This window comes from Silurus meridionalis, chromosome 16, assembly GCF_014805685.1.
Source record: "Silurus meridionalis isolate SWU-2019-XX chromosome 16, ASM1480568v1, whole genome shotgun sequence".
Taxonomy (NCBI): Eukaryota; Metazoa; Chordata; class Actinopteri; order Siluriformes; family Siluridae; genus Silurus; species Silurus meridionalis.
The window spans coordinates 13,533,012-13,556,953 of record NC_060899.1 but is presented as its reverse complement, the minus strand read 5'-3'; the positions used below and the strand labels follow the sequence as shown (position 1 = coordinate 13,556,953).

At 39.7% G+C, this 23,942-nt stretch overlaps 1 long non-coding RNA gene across 1 annotated transcript; it reads left to right on the top strand.

Annotated features, from left to right (window-relative positions):
- The first annotated feature begins 349 nt into the window (after positions 1 to 349).
- On the top strand, positions 350 to 17,284 carry LOC124399107. The gene is made up of 3 exons (XR_006928168.1): positions 350 to 695; positions 15,112 to 15,249; positions 16,799 to 17,284. It is a non-coding gene; the product is annotated as an uncharacterized LOC124399107 (long non-coding RNA).
- The last annotated feature ends 6,658 nt before the right edge of the window (positions 17,285 to 23,942 follow it).

The following is a 23,942-nucleotide window of genomic DNA, read 5'->3' as shown; positions in this document are numbered from 1 at the left end:
CACTATTATAATTTTTTCAGTAACAATGATTCTGTATTATCTCTACACAGCTAAACTAGTGATAGTGATAAGTAGCACAACTGTTCTCTCTCATCTCTATGTTTGATGGCAGAAGAAATATCTCAATCTTTAGGTCTAAACATGTAATTTGCAAAACACATATCAGTTACTAGATCATAAAAACATTGGATTTGGTCTGTAAAAAATATCCTCAACAAAACAGTCCTGGATCTCTGGCAGTTTAGATGATGAAGATGAAAAATCTGAAAAAAAGAGAGCTCAGTCAGTCCTCCTGACTCCGAGTTTAATCTTGGGAAGCGTTTTCGTTCTGCTCTGGCTTACACAATGATAACACGGCCATTTGGCAATGCAAAGCTCTAGGCTTGTATTACTAAAAGTCCATATACAGTATAAAGCTGTTTTTTGTGGATCGGGCCCAAATGGCTCTGGGTGTAATCCTGCCGTTATTTAGACGCGTGAGAGATTTCGGATAAAAACAGTCGACCGTCTGGCTCTTCTTAGAATTGAGACCCCACAGACGTGGCCTAGTGTTTTCTTGTGTGCTGAAGAGGATCTTGAACCAAGCAAATGGCCTTATGGTCCAGTCTCAGTAGAGCTGCTCTAAACTTCCCCATTTGTTTTTCTTTGTTTGTTACTTTGTTTACTGGTAATGCAGCAGGTTTTAAGGACTAATGGTAAGTTTGATTTTACATTTTTTCACATATGTTCAAGATTTCTAAAACCCTTTACATTAGCTTAGAACCTAGAAGCATTTGTCAAAACTTCTATAATAATGATTTATAAGTGTGGCCTTCAAAATCAGATTTTTTAAATCATTTCTAAAATCTCAGTGAATTTTGGACCATAACGCTGTACATCCGACACGGCTGATTTTTCGTTTCATATTACAGCATGCCTTTCAGTCCACTGGGTTTCCACCATAAGTAGTGAGTTCCTAAACCCCGGTGCTTATCTGAGACCTTTTTCTTGATTGCTACTGTTAATGTAGTCAGTAAAGCATGTGGTCTGGAAAAAATCAACAAAAAGAAATCGCTGGGTTCGTACATTCCTCAGGGGTTTGTTAGTCAGTTACGCATGTCTTAGCTTCTCCTTGGAATCTCCTTTTTAACACCAAATAAATCAACTTCTGAAAATTGTTTTTTTTTGGAAATGTTGCTTATTATCATCTTTATTATTATTATTATTATTATTATTATTATTATTATTATTATTATTATTATTGTTATAATATCTAATTGTAAAGCCTGCTGAGATCTGTGTCATTTATAGGAGCGAATCTTCCCTCTGATCACACCCGAAAACCACATAGAGTGGCTGAAGTGGTTATGATGCAGTACAATTATTTATATATTAATATAAATGACATGTTGGCAATAAGGAAACAAATTTAATATGTCTATTTGAGCGGCTGTCGTTAACTGCCATTCTTTATTATTATTATTACTATTATTAGTTGGAGTAGTAGAGATAGTAGTAGTAGTAGTATCCCCATACCAGGTGATGTATGCACACTTTATATATATATTTGTGTGTGTGTGTGTGTTTGCATGTGTAGGCTTTAGATCATTTTGGCAGGATATTGCCAAAGAAGTGGAGCTCCAGTTTAAACACACAGACTTGTTATGCCCTGTTTAGGAAATCTCCAGCCTTAACAAGGATCCATCCTAAATTAAATGTCTGTAGCGTGGTGATCTATCAGGATCTGATAAACTTAGACTGAGACAACATTGTCTAGCATTAAAGTAACACATGTTTTATAGATTGAGAAGAAAACCCTGTCGTTGCAATAATACTGGGAATGATGTGCAATTGATATATGAGCGAGTTTATATAGTGCAGTGTTTAAGGTTGTGAGTGCATTTCACTTTTATATTGCATTCAAATATTCAGAAGCAAGATCCCGAAATCCCAAAACCTTGTGCATCTGTTGAATATGAAATGCTGCTTTTTATTATATGCTGCATTCTGTCAATAATCTGTCATCCTACGTTTGACCACGAGAGGGAGTTTGCTCTCAATTTATTAGCCCATACACCATAGATTCATCATGTCACCTGCTTGATGAATTTGATGTATTTTTCTGCACATTTTTTTGCACTATCATAGGTGCCATTTTGTTTTTTTTGCTGTTTATCAAGGTCTGAATACTTTTGTTTAAAGTCACACTTAAGCTCATACCCAGACACTCCTTAAATCTAGAGCTTGGAGCTATTTTGGCACTTCACCTTCTCGACCGGAGCGAGTATCCTTGTTCTCAGGATTGGATTAGCTGGTACTTTCGATGGCCCCGAATAAATCACAGTTATGGGACAAAAATGTGTTTTTGAGAATGAGAGAGAAAAAGCAATGAGCCCTGGAGGATTTATGGTAGGAGACACGAAGCCTTGATGTTTCACTGATGCGGGCTGTGGCCATGGCTCAGGCCCGAGGGCTCTGCCACACCAACGTAAGATAAGCCTTCTGTGGATCTTTATGGAGACTTTTCCCCCTTCTGAAACTTGCCCGCTTTCAAGCTTTTGAAGTCCATCCATGTCCCCTCTTTCTCAGCCTTGACATGCATGCTCAACAGCCGTCCCACTCGTTCATCTTTCCAGGGCTCGGGCTCAGGCCCTGGTGATGAAATATAGTGCGAGACCTGTTACATGTTAGTTTAAGAGATAGCACAGGTGTAAATTACGCCGGAGACGCAAGCTGGTCTTATTTATGAGAGCCCTGTCGGGTGTTTAGGTGTTGGAGTGAGGTGGTGTAAATCAGAACATGCTGGTGTGTGTGTGTATATACACATGGAATTGGCTGTGTTTGGCTGAATGTTATTCTCAAACGAAAGTTTACGATTGGCTGTTGGGGCCCACAAGGCCACCAGCATCGACAAGGCCCATGCAGTTGACCCGCTCACATTGTCACCATCATTGCGTTACTTTAATATGGTCATTTGCCTGAAATATATGCCTCGCAAAGTGTTCTTACTACTGTATTAAATATACACATTATTGTCACATTAAAATGTTATTGCTGCTTTATAGCATGCTGGGCGAAATCATAACACGTTGTAAGTCAGCCTTGTGGTGCTGCAAGCTGATCCGGTGCAGCCTGCAGGATTATGAGGAATGTTCCATGAATACTTGATGATAAAATATAATAATAAAAAAAAAGAACTGATGCTCAAGAATGTAGCGAATGTTTCCTCGGCCTCGGCCAAGCAGCACCTGCCGAGCGCCATTTGAATAGAGCAGCTCGGGTGATGAATGGATATGAGACGGCGAGTAGGATGTCCGAACACATTGTAAATGGGTCATTGAAACAGTAAACCCTGCTGGAGCACTTTGCTTGGTCCGGAGGGGACCGGCGCTGTGAACAGTGTTGATTTTATACCTGTGGGCGTTTACGAGCCTCCCTCTATTCTTTTCTCCCCGAGTGCTCAGGAAGTCGAATTGGGAGAGGGCCTTTTGGCGTGTGCTCGGATATGATTCAATACGATACGTTACGTTACGACTTCCTGCACTGGGATTGATTCTTGGAGCTTGTTGAACGGCAAGCTGAAGAGGCGAGTAAATCCTTATACTCCTCTTTGACTTGAAAAAAAAAAGATTTATGGAGAGTAACCCAATGTTTATTTCATTCATTAAGTTGAATTCCCAAGAATATTCTGCAATCGTCCTATAAACCCTAATGTTATTAGGAACTTCTTATATTTATTCTGCAATTATCCAATCAGTGCAATTCATCAAATCAGGCAGAATCAGGTCAAGTGCTAATCATCAGAATGAGCGGAAAATATATGAAATTATTTAAGTGTGGTTGACTCGGCAGCCTGTTTTTGGAATTTGGTCTCATGGGATATTCTTACAGAGCATCACGAGTTTACACAGAGTAGCACATAAAACATCCAGTAAGTAGCAGTTCTGTGAAAGGAAACACCTTGTTGATCAGCGTGGCCAGAGGAGAATCTCCAGACTAATTCTGAGCATAAATGTGCTAGCAAATGTGCTAGCATAAATGTGCTAACAACTTCAAGCACCCCCTGGGCTACTTGGTGGAATTTCCGAAACACGATTAGCCACTCAAATGTAAACACAAACGAACAAAAATACAGGATAAAAACAAATGTTAATCAGAGCCACAACAACATACGTCCAGCTACTCTATGTCTACTTTTTAGGAACATATGACATCATTTCCTGTAAAGGATTGGTTGTCAGGGAGCATTGTGGGGTTTTTATAGAGAGAATGTTCCAGTGCACTGGAAGGATTTTGTGATTGAGATCGAGAGATGCCCCATTACTTAGGTTTTAGTCTTTCAGGTAAATCAACATCTGATAGTCATTTGAATGTTGAATGTGATGTGGTTCTGAACCGTTAGATTTGATGTGTGCTATACGTTATGACCCATGAAGCCTTTTCTTTTTACATGTAAGTACTGTTTTACAATGAACAAATATGTGAATGTATATTTAATGCTAATGCTCATATCATACATGCTAGATGCTTAAAATGAGTCCATGGTTCCTTTAATAATGTTTAATTTAATTAAACATTCCATCTGTCCTACTGTAGTTGGTACTGAAGTTCTGGGGTCATACACACATGCTGATTTATGGCATTGTGTGTGTGTGTGTGTGTGTGTGTGTGTGTGTGTGTGTGTGTGTGTGTGCATGCACGTGTGTAAGTAAGCCCCCTCTCTTTTTCTGTAATTCCTGTTTTCTTTCTTTCTTTTTTCTCATTTTCTGATTTTGGTATTCTCTGCCTACTCTTGTCTCTCTGACTTTTTACTTCAACAAGCGCTCTCTTTGTCACACTGCTTGCTGCTCTGGGCCATAAAGCATTCTAGAGGGGGGCAAGGATGTAAATAACAGCCTGTCTCTCTCTCTTTTTTGGACGAGTTCCTGGGGCCCTGCACACCAGACTCAACAAAGCCCAAGCCAGAGAGAGAGGAGAAAAGGTTGCGTGTGAAAGAGGACAGAATAAGGCAGAGGGACATGAGAAAACGGAGAGAAAATCTACACTTTGCTCCTGTTAGAGACTTAAAGTGTAAGGCCTGTGTGACCTGAGGCCTGTTTGCCCTAAGCAGCGTCTGTGTTTTGCTTACATTTGTTTATTCCTGTCTTTGTGTACCATCGTTAGCTTCACTGTTTGGGTCTAGGAGAACATTGACCCTCGCCCTTGTTTCGCTCTTAAGTAGCTGTCCAGACATGTTTTTGCCACCCCCTCCCTCCACCTACACTATTCTTCTCCCCTCCTTCTCCTGGTGTCTGCTTTATTGCACTTGATTCTAAGAGCTTCATTCCTGAGATGACTCGGAGAGCAGCTGCGATTGAATTGCCCCGTCATAAAGCATGTGCGGTCCAGTCAAGGGTCTGGCACTGATGGTGTGTGTGGGGAGGGATTGGGATTGGGGGGCATAAACCCTATCATATAATCATTATAACAAACCATCAAAACTCAAAAACAGTTTAGTATATTAGTATTAGTCAGATTGGCCCTAATGTTCCTCTGTTGGTGGAAATTTCATGAGGAAATAAAAACCCAATGGGAACAATAAATAGCAAAAATATGATTGTACACCTTGAAATTCATTATATCAAATACTTCAAAACATAAAATACCATAAAATATGCCTTTATAGACATAATATGGCTACATAGATTTTGCAACACAATCAGTAGATGCTGCAGGTATGTAAGTGCAAACGCAAATAGGATCCTGAGGACATATAATTATTATCCAGGCTAATCCAAGAGTCTACTTCTCCCAACCCCCATTGCTGTAAAATGTTCCACCAGGTACCATTTGGTGTAGGCTGTTGACCACCAACTTCAGAGCTGGTTGATCGAGGGAATGGTTGTTTGGTGGCAACATTTGGTTATGTCTATTTCTCCAGCTGTCAAGTTCTTTATATAAAACTCTAGGATGAAAGTGATGGACCGGGTGAGTAGACAAGAACCAAATACCTAGATGTGGTCAGCCATTATTGTGGCAGACTGCCTCCATTATGGGTGGTCAGTGGCCTTGCCTCACATATCAGTTCAAGTGAGGAGCGGCAGGGGGCAGTGTTTGTCAGAGGAGAACTTTGACAGCTCCATGCCTTGTCTCACAACACACACACACATTTTTTTTTGCCAGTGAGCGTAGAGCGATGATGCAAGACTAGGTGTGGAGTGTGAGGTCTTTGTGTCATCAGAAGGCGGAGAGGGGCGCACTGCCTCGCAGGGACAGCCGGCACCGTGACAGATGAACCCGGTGACAGTGGGATGCAACACCCTGCAATTGCGCCAGCTCTTGTGATCCGTCAACGTCCTCCACTGCTGCTGCCTGCACATGCATAACCACACTGACCTGTGCCAGCATGCATACAGAATGATAACTTTGATGCACCGACATACACAATATCACACACACACAGACATGTATGCACACAAAGGTTCACATGCACACAGGAATTAGCTGTAGGACAAACCTAATTGAAGCTTGCTTTGCCTCAGACAAAGAGGGTGTACTTGGAATGTGACACATACCATCATATTGGAAATACTCAATAATTTTTTTTTTACAAAGATTTGTGTGAGAAATCTGTTTTTGAGATTCAAGAGTACTATCCAAGATGGGTGCCTTGAAGCCCCTTTCATTATCGCCTGCATCTGCTGTATAATGTCCACATACACATATGCCATTCTCTGACTGGTCACTAGGTGGCGCCTAGGCCTCAACATGCAAGGCTGAAGTTCAGTTCCAGGCCACTGTGAGCAGTCTTGATGTATCATGGCCCAATGAAAAGGAGGAAATGAGAAAGGGCCATAAATGTGTTTGGTGCATGCAGGGCCTAATGGAGTCTGCCTTTGCCAGTACATTAGCAGCAGAATGGAGGCACGCCGGATGTGCACTTCCACTGCGCATCACAAAAGAGAAGGAAATAAAGATGGGAGGGAAATACCCAAGTTGGTGCACTTTAATTGTTGGGTGATGAATTTATTCTCACTTAAAAATTCTCAGTGGAGTTTTTTCTGCAACCCTGTATTTATTGTCCTTTCATATCATGATGCATAGTGCATACAGTAATGTATTTTGGGGAGAGTATGAAGAAAGAGTATGAAGAAAGAATAAATAAGTCATAGTAATAAAGAGAAGAGTAGTAAGGAATAACTATAATGTGTGACAGTAAAAGTAACATACAAAGTGGAAAAAAAATGCAACAATGATCAAACTGGTTATTCTGACACTGGCATGTTTATTGAGATTTTATTGAAAATAATGTTTACACTTTGGTGATTTTTTTTTTCCGTCTGCAAATATTCCTCATCAGTAAATGATTTAGGGGTTTAGAAGGAAAATTGTCAATCATATACACTATATGGACAAAAGTTGGTGGACGTCTGACCATAAAATTGTGCTTTTTAAACATCCCATTCCACATGAGGACATCTGGGGTACTGACAATGTTCCAATTTATCCCAGAGGTGTTCAATAGGGTTGAGGTTAGAGCTTTATAGCAGGAGATCTTCCACTCCAAACCATGTAGACTTCATGAAACTGACTTTGTGCACAGGAGCATTGTGATCCTGAAATATGTTTAGGTCTTTGAGTTTGAATTGGGGTAAATTTCATTCTACTTCATCCCAAGACATCCTATACAGATGTGTGCCTCTAAGTTTATGGCAACAGTTTTGGGGAAAAACACATATAACTGGATAAGCCAGTGTCCCAATACAGTCCATATAGTAGATATTTATATAGTTGACCATTTGGCAGTTCTCAGATGCCAATCAAGCAAATAACCTTCTAGAACTATATATATATCTACTGTTAGGGTTAGATAAATCTTAATTTGGTTTAAAAAATGAAATACACTCTAGCCAAATCAAACTTAGAAAAGTGTGTTGGAATGTCATAACACTATATTGATATTATCTTAGCCCTAATTGTGGGTCCTGATTTCCCAGCTTTGACAATGACACAAATGTTTAGTTGTTTGGATAGACTCAGTCCAACGAAAATATCATCAGCTTTTTGAAAGTAATAATCTAAATATGGGCAGTCCAAAAACATTAGCAATAATTCACCGCAACCAAAATAGACTGATTCCTTGTAATGCAAGAAATTTAAGAAAAACAACGATCAACCATCTTTCTTTGAGGCCTCACCATTCTGTTTTCCTTTTCATATTAATCCCATATTAGTAGCCCTATGTTTGATATCTAATAAAATCAAATACTCCTTTAGTAGCTATATGTCATGATGGTATTGTGATGGTGACTTCATCTCTCTACAGAGCAGCAGCATTCATACCAGTTCATAACCCTCTGAAACGGTCTCATGTGACCACCCAACCGCGGTCACTCCTTTGACACCGTGTCATGGCGAAAATCAAATTCAAGGCCCCTTGTCTTCACATTCCGAGCCTCGAAGGGCTCAGAATGAGATTATCTACATTATCTCTGGATGTCCCGGCTCCTCAGCAGTGCTGTGAGCTTCTTTGTTCAATAACTTTTTATACGGCATGATCTTTATATTACTTTTAAGGCGACTGAGTAAACATTCATCTAGTTTGGTTAAAGCAGCTTGTTCTTCATTTTCTATGTATGCATGAAAAAAAAGATTCAGGCCTCTCCAGAATTTTATTTGAAAATCGCTGACTGGCCCGGCTTCCCGACTCGGCTGGGGTTCTGTTTGCTAGTTAAATATTGATCTAATATTTAAATATTATTTTTGCTATATGTGTCCTCAAACATCTTGTTGTGATTTCCAAGCTTTTATTTGCACCAGACGCTGCCTATGCTCTCAGCCATGTGCCTTTTTTTTCCGCCTTCTTCCTCCTTTTATAGGCCAAAAGAATGCGACTGATTTATGATCTACGCTTGTGCTGAACCCACATATTCTACGTATGTGAGTGCGCACACACACACACACATGCACAAACCGCTAATACTGAAGATTCCACAGGGTCGAGGCCAGGAAATGTAATCGAGCTTTCATTTAGAGACTTACAGCCTGGCATCCTTGTAATATTCATTTATACGCACGTGTATTTCAGAAACACGTACCACTAGGAACGCTGTCGGTACATATTAGCACATACAAGACCCACATGTACGCGTTCATGCACAGCCAAGAGCGTCAGCTTGTTGTTTCCATGTTGCCTCTGTGCTTTGGCTTGTGGGGCTGTCGGCGACGCTGATCGATGCGCCTTTATTGCTTCCCCTGGATTATCAGTCGAGTTCAACGGGAGGGGAAGGTGATTCATCAACACGAGAGAGAGAGAGAGAGAGAGAGAGAGAGAGCAAACGAGTAAGAGCAGGCAAACAAGGGAGAATGAAAGCGAGGCAGAGAGTGAAGCACAGGAGGGGAATTAGAAAGGGAGATCTGAGATAAAAGGAAGAGGAAGAGAGGATGAAAGAGAGAGAGAGAAAGAAAGATGGACCATCTACAAACAAATGAAGTGGGTGGGATATGAAGAAGATGGCATGCAGATGTAGCCGAAAATGTGCCAGATGTATGCAGAAAAGCCTGACGTGTGTGCAAAAAGATTTAAGCGGCTTGATTCTGAAGTGTGTGCTCCTGTTACCTGTGATGCCTCTTCCTAATTAAAGCAGATAGGGATAGAAATTAAAAGATGCACAAGAGGAGGTGAAGAAGACAAACAGGGGAAGCACAACCAAGGTGTGACCCCAAGACTGATTGTGACAGAGCTAGCATGCCAGAGCGCACTGCGTGGTTCCTATTATGACCCGTCTGCTTAACAATTCTGTACATGGAGATCAGGCTTAATAACTTGAATGACTGAGCTAGAGAATCTGTGTGTGTGTGTGTGTGTGTGTGTGTGAGAGAGAGAGAGAGAGAGAGGAGAGGGAAAGAGAAAGAGAGAGAGAGGCAAAGAACCAAGATAATGGACACTGAGATGGAGGGCAAAACACAGACGGTGAGAGAGCCACAGAGACAGTAGCACACCTGTTCCATCTCCACTCCATCCATCAGATGGCCCATCGCCGCAGCACACTCTCCCCTGACTCCTCTCGACGTATGTGCTCACAATTTACCACAGGTGCTTCCACGCCAGCCGTGACCCTCTCGACACACACCGTGCCAGCCTGCGATTCTAGGCCTGCAGTATGTTAGTGTGTTCTGGCAACATTTGAAGGCAGGTTTGTTTACTCTGGCGCTGGACTTCGCTGCCGTGACGTTGTCATCATTGGCTCGCCGATTTTTCTCCTTGTATCCGGCTCTTTTCTTAATGCTTTCATTGTCCATCGTAGTGTCTAATTGAGTATTAGAAGAAGGGGCATTTCCAAAGCCCCTAATAATACAGGTGGATCAACAGAATAAATAAATGCGTCGGATAAAACGTGACACTGCTGGTCAGAGAATTGAAAATGCATAACGTTGCATGAGTTTCATATCAGAGATTATTTTTTTGGAGTGATTATTATTAGCATTGGTTCATGTGCACATACATGCCACAACATCACCATGACTTAATTAAGAAGTAAGTAGTGTGTTAATAAAAACCTATGATTCAAAATACAACCAGCTGCTGGTAGACAATGAATTAACATCAGAATCAAGAATCAAGAAAAACTATTGACTTTGCTTACTAGATCTTACATTATGACACATGTCTGGTCCATAAAAATGACCCTGAAGCTAGAATATAAAACCAACCATATGAGCTAAGCTGATAGGGAAAATATTTTATTTTAAAAACACAGCCCGGTGTAATTCGTTATAATGGGGACCATGTTTCCAGTCATGTCATGCCACAGTGCTAAATGTGGGATGCATAAAAACGCACTTTTGCTGAAAATATGCAGGCTACCTGAATGTAATCTATTATACCTCATATAATGTGCAAATACGCTGTTATGGAAAGCTAATTTATCTTCTTGGTCTTTTAATTCAGCTCCCTGCAGATGATTTTGGTTTCGTAATTGTGTTACTTCTTCCTGAAAACAACATTACCAGAAAAAAAAACAACTGCTAATGGTTTTAGCATAATTATCTCATAATGTAAACTTTTGCAGCTTTGCAGTTTCTCCTATATACGACTTCATAAAGGCCCCGTTTATTTTATTCGCTTATGAATACAACTTAATCCGGTTTGGTGCCGAGTCTGTGTTTGCTAACCACGAGCAAAGAGCTACCTCCGGTGAAGGACCCTGCTCACGTGGCTGCCGAATGAACCTGCACGTCTGACTCCTTAAACGTCTCACATATAGCAGTTTACCTTCGCTGCTTCCTACATTACTTTGTCTTCATATCCTGTGTAATCTTTTGCTGCCTCTCTCTCGAGATTTGTGCTTGTGTCTGTCCCTGAGATTGTCTTTGCCTTCACCTTTCTTTATGCCACTTTGCTTTTCTCTTTCCGTGCCCCCGTCTTCCCTCCGTGCACCCCTCCCTTCCGCTCCCCCCACCTCTCTGATGATGGATGGACAGCTTGTGTATTTCCAATCTGCCATCTCTCCTGATGCGGTTAGGGGCTTGGATGCTGCTGCAGGCGGGAGAGCGAGAAGAAGGATGAAGGGAGGGGTAGGGAGACTAGAGGAGAAGAACGAGGCGAGGCCGGGGTGATGCAGAGGACACGGTATCTGGAAAACAAGCAAATGAAAAAGAATGCGACAACGGTGGCGGTGTTTTGCGAGAGGCTCTAGAGCACGTGCTGCAGAATCAAACACGTGCTTCTGCAGCTGCTGCGGCTCATGGCATCTTGACTGGAACATGAAAGTCGTCTTGTCAGGTGTTTTGGAAATGTTCATTACGGAGCAAAAAGTGTTGCACTTAATGTTGTACATGTGTTTCTCAAAGCTCAAAGAGTAGCTATTTCAATACAATTTGATGTATAAGGTACCATTGATATTTGGATATTACTTCTGAATCTGATATGATACCATTAGATACGCAACTAATTAATATACCATATGATACAATAAGTTTTTGTTTTATAAGTCAATGATTCTTAATGATATCCCTGAATCCTATACGATAGGATTTACTACCATATGAAACTAGATTTTGAGTCAAGGCAGCAATTTCATATCTGATGTCAAAGATGTGATTCGAGACCAAATAATGCAATATGATATGTTAACAAACACTATGATACCATGTGATTATGATTTAATTTTGATTTATAAAGTAATAATTTGATGATAATTCTGAGCTGCTATAATATTTCAGTACTATTTAATCTATAGATGAATTGATGGATAGATTAGATAGAGTTCGAAGTATACTAAAGGCCAACTATTTATACCACTGAATGTAATACAATTTAATGGCACGTGATACAATACAAGCAATATGATACAATTACATTTCTAAGGCAATGATTCAATTTTTGACAATACAGCTGACTCGGTTATATATGATCTAATACGCTTCTGCTTTACAAGGATTCAATACAATATTTCACAATGCAAAGGAATCTGCTGCAAAATGATCAAAATGTGATGGATTTTGCTCCCAATCTGGCAATCAGTTTAAAAAAATATGAATTATGTTTTACACATTAGTTGTTTGACTTTTTTTTTTGTTTTGCTAATGATCTTTAGTAATTGATTTATGATTGTTGCATCGATTCATTTCATTCGAGCTATTGATCCAAATCGTTGGATGGTTACACCCCTAGCGCTCTCGCCCACTTGATTGGTTAGAAGATTAATATTGATTACTATTCTATTAAGCAGCTCCTCCAGCCAGACTGCAGGTTTATATGCAAATTTTTAAAAATATAAAGTAAGAAAGAATATATATATATTATAGTTATGATTATATAGTTATATAATTATAGTTATATATTTATTATATATGTATATATGTGTATAATTCTTTCTCACTCTCACATTTTCTCACAGAAAACCATAACAATTATGAAAACAACACTTTTTTATTTGTTTATGATGATATAAAAGTTATGTACATGTTCCAATGTAAAAGCTATAATATTTTTGAAAATGTGCATCAATATAAAGCTGCATATGTATATATTATTGTTAGTTTATTTATTTAACCAATAGATTTATTAATTCATTAGTTTGCTTTATCCTTTTCAAGTCTACATTATCAATGCCAATTTCTGAGCACAGAAGAGCTTTTTGTTGGATTTTTTGGGTTGGAGGACTGATCTTTTCCCTGTAGTAAACAGAATTAGTACCAGTAGAGGGAGCCAGCTGGACCAGTATCTTTGGCTTTAAAGTCCCTGAGCACGTGAGTGTCCATTAGGCCCAAATGTGTCAGAACTAACTGATTTGCACGTGGTAGGTAGTCCATCTTGTAAAAAAAAAAAAACCTGGGTTTTGGTCTTATTGTCTGTTTTTCTTTATGTCTTGCACATTTTTTTGGTTGCTAATATTAATATTGTTATTTATAAGCACGGCAGAAGCTACGATCACATTTGACTACATTCCTATGATTTCTCAGGTGAGAAGATCATGTGTAATGCTACATGAATGACACTGACTCATCTGTTTTGTCCCTTGAAAGTGCAGCCTGAAAGGTCAACCTCAAAGGTTGACCTCTATGTCCATATCTACGCTCGACAAACACACATTTGAACAGGGCCAGACAAGAACTTTCACACACACACACACACACACACACACACACACACACACACACACACACACAAAACATACATACACATTACATGAGTGGGTGTGCGGGTATGTGTGTGTGCATGTGTGTGTGTGTGTGACATGATCAATATCAAGTACAGACATCAATTGACACATGGGAGTAATCTTTTCTTCACCAGCCTCAGGCAAGACAGCTTTTTTAATTTGGCCATGTAGGATGCGACTCAGAGTTATATTTTGCTTTAATTCCACACAGGCTGCAGTCCATTGTTTTGCTCTTTTTCCCTCTCTCTTTCTTTGGTGAAGACCCTTTCATTGATTGTAATTAAATTTGCTCTTGTCTCTTGTTATTTTTTTTTTTAACCCCTGCTCTCTCACTTCTTTCCATCTGTGTGGTGCGACTGACTCTTTCTCATTCTGTGCCGGTGTCATCCTTCACTGTCACTCTTTCGCTCTGAGGCATCGACCTCTGCCTCGAGCCCCGGTTCAGCGGCAGGTCACTCGAGGGAGGGGGGGTTATTTGGGGGTGGGTGGTGGGGGGTTATACTGGGTTATACTGCTGCCATGGCAACTGCTCAAGACTGTGTGAGCGTCCCTGACTTTTTTCGGCGAGCATCCATACACTGATCCATCTTTTCTTTCGGATCGGACTTTAGATCAGATTAACTTTTCCCTATCAAGATCTGCGCTTCCATTTCCTCTACCAAGTCTGACTAGAGCTTTAGCTTTTAATATCAGATCTCACATGTCAGCACTTGTAGATTGTAGATCTGAACTATTTGCTTAATTAAAGATGATACATTCGAAGCACATGGCCAGATCAGACTCTTTCTGTTAGAACCAACGTCAAATTCATCTACTTTTTTTAGATTATACATTATGTCCAATTTAAAGCTAGATTAATTCCAGAGGACATCACGGATGCAGACTTGTTTATTCTCCTCATGGATCAGACCAACCATCAAGTTTTTATCACTGATCTTTACTAGAAGCTCTTGCACCAGTTGGCAATATCTGATCCAGATCACTGTTTTTATTAAATACTTTCATAACCAGTTCTCCAGAAAAGATTTGAAGCTCAAATATTGACACTGTCTTTGGTGTAATAATTCAGGGCAAATCCTGGAAGGAAATCCAACAGCAATTTGCCAGTCCTGTAGCTGGCTTTGTTTTATATTATGTTGTATTTATACAAGGGACGTTTTTCATATATCAAAATCTGATGAATGATTTTTTTTAACGGTGACACTGGGAAACTAGGAGGGGAAAAAAAGGTTGAATAAAGGAAAGAGTGAGAGATTGAGAGAGAGAAAGATGAAAAACGCTGCAAGCTCTTCTGCAATGTTATCCACATGTTTTGGTTCTGAACAGACTTGCCAAGCACCTCAGGCCACCACGTTCAAACCAGGTGGAGTTTCGAAAAAAAAAAAAAGAAAATGCAACTCACTATTAATTATGTCTTACAGAACCCACTTTGTTTCTTTGTTTTTTTCTTTTCCTCTCCTTTATCTTCTTCTGTCTTGGCAAACAGATATGATGGATTGGGTTATCAGTGTCCCACAGAAGCATGAGCGGCCTGTCAGATGGCTTTTGATGTTCGACAGCTCCAATCTCCTTCGCCTCATGCTTTGATGATCCACTCTACCTCCAGATGAATCAACACGGCAAGGTGCTTCACACAACGTGCCAACGCAGGAGGCCATTAAACACACTCCACTTAAGATTAAATGTACCCCTTCTTCCTTTGATAGAAAGCAAAGATTCCCTTACGCCATTTTTTTAATACCTTGCCATTGTTTTCCACTCCAGACTGTGCATATGTGTAAAAAGTATTGTTCTTTTTTCTTTTTTTTTCTCCAGTCCACAAAGTCACATAGTGCTTCCCTATCTTTATGAAACGATACAATCCTCATATCAGCAGATCAGGAGATCACATTTTCTCCGAACTACTTTGGGTATTAATCCTAGTAGAGACGCTCATATGAAGGCAGCTGGGTATTACTTTTTTATCGCCCCTTCCAAACTTCTTTCTGTTTGGATACATCGATCAATTCCCATAGTTCTCGGATGCTAATAAACAGAAAATGGTGCAGCAATTACAAAGCACACAATTATAGTTTGGGTCTCCAGAGGTTATACCAGCACCCAAGTGTCTTTTCTACAATTCCAAATAATGAGCTGTCAGGAATTTTTCACTTGCTGTGTCCCCAAGACCCAGTAGGTGGAGCTGTGTACACAAAACACACCACATCCACATTCCAAAACCAAACATTGGTTTGTAGTCCCCAAACAGATCAGGGCCACTTTTTAGGGTGGTAGGATGCATTTTAGGATGTAGCCTCAGAGGAAGGTGGCAGGATCACAGGAAGCTCAAGGGATGATTGATGGCACAGCAGGTGCCAAAAGTAAAAAAATTAATCCTTGCTTCGTTTTTTTTTTTTTTACAATTATTTTTAAGGTAGTTTCACGATAACTACTATTGTTAGAAAAAAACAGGTGTCCCATTTCTACTCGTGAATAATGAGGCCTGTGGGTTGTGGAATAATTTTCATTGCCGTTTGAAAGAAAATAGTCCAATAATTCTCATGTTGCTCTGTGAAGAAGGTCTGTTTTGAGGTGTGAGAGATATTTGGGGGATTCATTTGTTTATCTGACATTTAGGTCTCAAATTTTTTATTATCAAACAAAGGTTTTTTTGGGTAATAAAAATCAATACTAGTAAGAATACAGTGCAAACATTTGAATATAATGATACTATATGTATTTGCTGCGGTTACAGATCACAGAAATCTAATCCGATCTGATTTGAACTGCAGTAATGGATTCATTTGGAGGAAACTGTACAGATAAAAGTGATTTGTTCGACTTGTTTGTCACCTATTTAACATTTTTATATATTTAAAGAACTGCTATTTACTAATAATTTAGCAGATAGAAATGTAGGGTCTATCAGTAGTATAGAAAGTGGCCTTCCCAGGGTCCCTGGATTGATCCTGAGCTTCGGTGAGTGTGTGTAAAATTTTTCACATGCTCCTTTGTACATGTGGGTTTCCTCCAGGTTTTGCTATTTCCTTTCACCCTAAAAAAACGTACCAGGAGATAAAATATGTGACTCTAAATATGTGTGAGTGTGCGTGTTTGTTTGTCGGTATAGGTGGGGCATTCCATTCAAGTTGTATCCCTGTCTCACACTCTTTGTATCCCTGTCTCACATTCAGTGTTCCCAGGATGGACTCACTGTGTTCAGGCTGGACTCAGTGTCCCCAGAAAGGACTCAGCGTTCCCGGGCTGGACTCAGTGTCCCCAGGACCTCCGGCAGCCCTGAACGATTTTAGTTGAATAAAAATTAACCGAAATGTAGCCCAAAATACTGATATCTTGAAAAAGTGTCCACTAATATGAATTAATAAATTAATTAATGTAATTATTTTTTTATTTATATGCTGAGTGAAATCATTTCATTTGAACATTAGCTTCACCCTAAATTGTTCATTTGGAGAAAGCTATACAAAACAAAATGATTTGCTTTACTTGATTCATTAACTCCTCTAACTTTTGTGCAATTAAAAAAAAGTTATTGTTTGATGTATAAAATGTAGTATATATGTTTTCCGATTCAGATGCAAGGTTCAGTTGAGCATGCAGCTGCTTTTTTAATGATTGTCTGTGATTAAAATCCTCCTGTACAGGGACGTGGCCTTAAACAAACAATTTCCTTCTTTTTTTTTCATCATGAAAGTGGGAATGGTGCATGGCGAAATGAAAGAGTGTGTTTAAGATAATGAGGAGCACTTAACGCCCTGCTACCATTCTCCATGTCCTTCAAAGCGAGGTGTCTTGAAGTGCCTCTGAGCTGTTCCTGATTAGCTGTTCGCTGTGTGATCTAGTGACTGTTAACACCATCGAGAGTGAGGGTGAACATGACTGACAAAATAAAGCCAGCCTCTTTCACTCAACTGCTCAAATCTGGAGATGGGGGGGGAGGGGCGCACACACACCAGGAAGCAGAAACTAACCAAAAAGCAGCATGTGACAAGCAACAGGAAGTCATTAGTACAATACAAATGTTACTCTGGTTAGGGTTACTGATCAAAGGCCTGAAACACTCTGAGGCGTACTGAACTGGGGAGACTGAAAGCACAGGGAACACATCGGGGGCACATTTTCTGTTTTCGGAGTTCATCCAAGCAATAAACTTTCAGTTTCCAAAAAAAACAAAAAAAACCCAAAATGTCCTCCATTGGCATGAGGTGGTTGGTAAATGCATTTCCAATGAGGCTGTGCAGCTTGACAGGCTTTCTGTTGCCAGGAACTTCTACTAAATGAAGCTTTTTGTTAACTGCAGACTTGCACTGGGTCTGTCTGTCTCTCAGACTTACTCCCATGCTCTTAATTGTCCCAGTCATTTTGCATTTCTCAGTCTCGTTTGGCTTCTCTGTTCATTTGTTTCATTTTTTAACTATTAACTCACCACAGTGCAGAACAAAACAAAGCTGAATTCCAAACAAAAAAGTCAGACTTGATATTTGGTCGTCTTCTGAAAACAAAGCATTTCACTGCTCAGAGCTCGAAAGTATGACAAATGAAAGCGGCTTGCCTCAGCCAAAACCCAGTTTTATCTCCCCATCTGTGTAGACTGCAAACTAGAGCGAATAACAATTATTCCATGTTCGGATTAAATGGATACGCACAGCTGAAAGGTCTGTACATTATTAGAGAATCACAAAGCAATATTGTCGTTTGTCGAGCAGCTATGCTCGCTAACCAAGCCCGTGCTCGTGTTTTCTCTCGGCGAGCATGGCAGGTTGTATTATCTATAACGCTGACTCAACTATGCGTTTTAATATCCTAAAAAGTAGAGCGTTTAGCGATAAAGGTGTAACTCTGTATGTTCTGACATTTATGCGACATCACCGTCAGTGTTGTGGAATTCGTAAAGAATGGTGAAATGCGACATCCCAATTCCCGAATTTCTACACAAAGCCAATTCTGTGTCCCTTTATTGATTTTTATCTCTTTCTTCAGGTACAAATTTCCCATTGATAGAAATCGCTATGTTTATTCAAGTTTTACTATGTTTCTTGCTATTGCTTGGTATTTATTTTTCAATGCATGACACTATATACCTCACTATACAAGTACCTACGCTGTAAATAATTATTAAGTGTCTATAACAGACCAACAGTAGGCCCATATAAACACAAACATTTTCTCAACTTCATAACACTTGTCCTAAAAACAGTTATTTATCTTGAAAAATAATAATAAAAAGCACAATGAATGTTTACAAGTTAGAAATCTAGCAATGAATGGCGTTCTGTTGCACTTTTCCCACTTTCTGAGTTGAAATTCCCACTTTCTGAGTTGAATGGAATGTGAACAAATCACCATTATTAGGGCTGTTCCCAAAAGGAGCAGTGTATCAACATATACCAAAAGCCATTATTATTAATATTAAACTGACTGCAAAGTACTGGAGCTCTCTTTTCTTACACTTGTTACATGAAAAAAATATTCTTTTGTTAAACATTATTATTCAGATAAACTCCCTTCCTTAATAGGTTTATGTGAAGGAACAAGAGACTGTAGGCATTTTTCCCCTCGATCCTGCATCTTCTTATTCACATTAGGTATATTAAACTCATGTTTTAAAGAATTCCAAGTAGGATACAGAATTGTTGTGGAAAAATCGAACCTCTTGATACAACACTAGTTTGGAAAGTAGTGATATTCTAGGATCTGCTCATGTCTTGTTTGGTGTGCTAGTATGTGGAATTGAATAGAGCTAGCTTGAGTCAGTTTTCTACTATTTACTATTACTATATTTACTATTATTTCTATAATAGTTTTTACTATTAGTGTTAGAGTAGGCTGCTTCACACAGAACCCAATAAAAAGATAAATCTCCTCGGCTGTCACTCAAATTGCAAGTTTACTGTTAACACAATCCTTGTTTGTATATTGAGGGTATAAAAACAAGGCATTAATTGTTTTAGATTTATATTAGTTATTGTATCATGCATTATATTGGTAGCTTTACCATACTGCGTTGTCTGTGTGTTTCTGCACTATGTCAAGGCTGCAAAATATTGTGCATTCCACACCCTGATGTCATGTCATGTCGCAAGATTTAGGCTTAATGTGAAATAAACCAAGTGCACGATAACTTATCACTCCCTTTCACCTCAGCTCTGGGTTCAGAGGTGGTTAGATCAGCAAAACAAAATAAGTCAATGCTGAGGATCAGGAGTCCTCCCTAGAGAGGCATCCATCTGGGCAGTGACTGGCAGCTCTGTCAATGAGTGAGATGGTAGTAATGCACTGGCATTCAGAGAGTAAGAGGAAGCTTGTGTGTGTGTGTGTCTGTGTGTGTGTGTGTGTGTCTTATAGCTGCTAATGGAAATTGCTCTAGACTTGCTAATGATTTCCTCATCACTATTAATGAAAGTTGAGGGCAAAAAGGCTGCCTGTTTCCTGTACTAGCTGCAGAAGGAGAACACCATTTGTACAGTTTTAGAGAACCACACAGAACGATTTCCATGTGTGGCTGAAAATGCCTGAGCCATTACAACGATCCGATTTTCTCCTCGCATTGGATCACATCCCGGTTTCTCCACAGCCTGGTCCTGAATACATCAATTAGGGAACGTAATATTATTCAGAACGCTACTCATGCTGCTTTCATTTTTATGAAAGCTTGTCTTTATGACCGGATGAGGATGTTGTAAGTGTAGGATTATTATCTCTGGGTCACACTGGGGAAGTCTAACCATTACTCAGTTGCCGTGATTCAGAACTGTGCAGGTTTTCGTTGAGTGTGTGTGAACCTAGATCCACATCTGTAACAAAGTATCAGAATTGATTCCAGATCTGGGTATGTGTTTTTGTGAGTATCTGTGTCAGCTTGTTTGACACATCTGAGCACAGAAGTTGCTGTCTTTCTCATTGCTTTGGCCACACGTCACTCCTTAGCCTCGCTGCTGATGTGCCGGTCCCCAGGGTTCTGGTGCCGACTGGTGAATAATCTGCCTGCTAGCTTGCCCGTGCTCTCATCGATTCTGTCTCAGTTCCTGGTTATTCCAATTAGTTTCACTGCTGCCTGTTAGTAGCCCGGCTGTCAGGGGAGAGAGAGCAGATCTGGCCTGTCCTCTCACAGTGCTTTGTTTACACTACTAATTGCTGCTCTTGTTTCCTTTCATTAGCAAGAGCTGCCTTTTACACTAAGTGCTTGCTCGCTCTATACGTTCATCTCACTCAATTTTTCTTTTGATGGCTATCAGTCTTGGTGTCTGTCTATCTGCCTCTCAGACGGCTGGGTTTTTTTTCGTTCTCTGTCTGTCTTCTCATATGTCTGGCTTGGTTTTTTCTATATTCCTGCATAAATAATGTGAGAGAAGCAATTCGTGCTTGAATGAGTCAAGCGTTTTTTAATGTTTGCAGTCTTGGAGGACCATGGGCACAGATGATTTACCTGCTTAAAGAAAAAACGACTTGCATATTCAAAAATGCATGTTACAGCCACAATTTAATATTGAATTAAATTTTGACTTGTCTCTTTCACATACAAGATGCTTTATTGTCACTTAAACGGTTTCCTCCATTACCCAAAATGCTGTTTGCCGTCCGCTGATCTTTAAATCACAACCTACAGCTGAGCTTTAGGGTTTGTCCAGCATTCAGGAGTTTTGAGTCCAGGATTTGCACCAGCATCTCCATGAATTCTTCACATAATCTTTCTCATTAATATGATATTGAAAAAGGTGAGCATGTGTTGTTGGAGATCATTTATATTTTTGTCCCTGCAGAAAATCCCATTGTGTGCACAGCCACTACGAGTGTGCTCATCCCTTTGTTCTCTCTTTTCTCTCTCACTAATTAAGGAAAAATCCATGCATTATAAAAAAATGCCATGACTATATCTTAAGGTCTATCTGCAAACATTACTACTGGATATTACTACTAAGGTAACTTGACTGGCAACAACAAGACTATTTAGCATTTTAAAATAAATTTTTTTTGCAATAAACATATGAATGGTCTCAAACACAAACGTATTTTTTTGTGAGCATGTAATACCGCGTGTACTGTACATTACATAGCTCTAAACAAAAAATAGTAGCCTTTGTGTCTTTCTGAACCCAGTTTATCTTTTTTCCTAAGCAATTACATGATCCCTGATCTGTAACATAGCAAACATGTGACTTTCTGTTTACAATGGAGGAAGAGCTATTTTCAGGTCCCAATATACAATATACAAACACGCAGCGTAGCAACAGGAATTAGAGATTTGTGATATTTTGAAGTCATGCTAAGCAGACACAATAGCACGTGTTTATTTTACTGTGTTGCAGCAACATCACAGTAATAATTAGCATTCATTAATTGTACCTTTGCTGATCATGAATAAGCGTCTTAAGTCTGTAAATGACTGAGGCGTCCTCTTAGCCAGTTACATTGACAGTCAAGTCAATGTGTTCAAAACAAGGCTAGTGGCAGAGTAATAAACCTTTTAATGCCCCTGCAAGGACCTTGTGTACTTGTACTCCTAATTGTGATACTGATGTTTTCCGGTCTGCTAACAAGGACATGCATTAAAGAAAAATTGAAAAAATCACTATTGTTTCATTAATACATGTACATGTCTTGGTTGGATCGCTGGGCATGTGCGCCTCCTGTTTGTGTTGTGAGTTGTGTGTTTTTTTTTCCACTGAATTATGCCTTAGAGGCTTGTGTGTTGAAGCAAAACTCTGCGTCTGCAGACTTTCCCCCCACCTTCCCCATAAACCCTTGTGCAGGCTGTAGGAGGAAAAGAGAGAAGAGGAGGGAGTGAAGTAGAGTGCAGCCGCGCCTTCTTAATGACTCCCATCCCTCTCTGTGCCACGTTATTAATTAGCTCAATGATCCTTGCCGATGGGACTTGGGCGGCGGATTAAAGACCTCGGCGGGTGTAGGAGTGTCTGCCTCTGTCGGAGAGGTGAGGAGGGACAGCACCGTGCTCTCTGGAGGTCTACAGGAACAGCAGCTAGTCTCTCTCTCAAAGCCCTGGGGGAGTGTATGTGTGTTATGTGTATGTATGTGAGCAAGAGAGAGAGAGGGAAGGAGACAGACAGAAAGAGAGAGACAGAGAGAGAGAGTGCATATTACAGAATCATTATTGCTTAAAAAATCTAATAATCCAGTACCTGAAAGAGTGTGTATTAGATTTCTGTGACGCTCCAGCTTACAACGCAGGATGCAATTCTGTATGACTTGATTTTTAAAAGACCAATCATACAAAGCTCATTGTCTACAGTGGGGTGGTAAAAGCAATGCTGTACAACCCTGGCTTTTAATGAAAGAACATCACCGATACCGCTCCTTCACCATTAGAATAGGACATAAGACTCCCGAGGCAGGAAACAGAAATAGCCATTAGAGGTCAGTGGGTTGAGAACAAAGTACTTCTAGTAAAGCCCATCCACTTGGCGGCCACCTTGGCAATGCTCCAGAGCAGTTATTTTCAGTCACACAAGACCAGGCGACTATGTTGCTTGACTGAGGAGAGACCCATGGACCAGAAATAGACCCATAAAATGACTTTTGGAAATGGCAGCAAATAAAAACAAAAAAAATGCTTTTTAGCTTGCTTCAGCTAATACACATGCACACGTTTCTTCATAACTGACAGAGCAAAGTGGCCTAAATCTGTGCAGGTGCAGGTGTGTGTACAACAAGTACTGTGCAGTAAAAGCTTGTTTGTTTGCTAGAGTATAATGATTTTTTTCCTAATTATAATACACCTAGATGTGTGTGATAGTGTATGTAAGGATTTAAAGCGCATAACATCACATCCCAAACGGTTGTATTTTTCTTTTAAAGCATGAGAAGATATTTATTACTGTTTCGAGTTACAGTTAACATGAAACAAGTTTGGTTTCTGTTTTCACTTACTGTAAAACAGCATTACGTATGTAGCCTATTGTTTTCCTTTTTTAAAGTCATTTCATTAAACAACAGATAAAAAAATCTCAGAAATGTTCATATTTTTTCAATGTTGAAATAGATATAATGTGATTAAACTTTATTTCATTTATTTTGTTTCTTGAATTCAAGCAAGATTTGGTCTTGATAGCATAGGTATAGCTTTTACTATGTTGCCAAAACTATCTGGACACCTGATTTTTGCAACAAGCTTTGCAAAACCATAAGCATTCATATGCAGTTTTAATATAAAGACTTATTATGCAGGCTTTCCCTCGCCAGATTTAGGAAATTTTGCTGTATCAATTTCCCCATTCAATCACAAGAGCGTTAGTGTCATCAGGCACTCAGTCAACATTCCAAAGTTGTTCAGTGGGGTTGAGGTCAGGGCTCTGTGAAAGC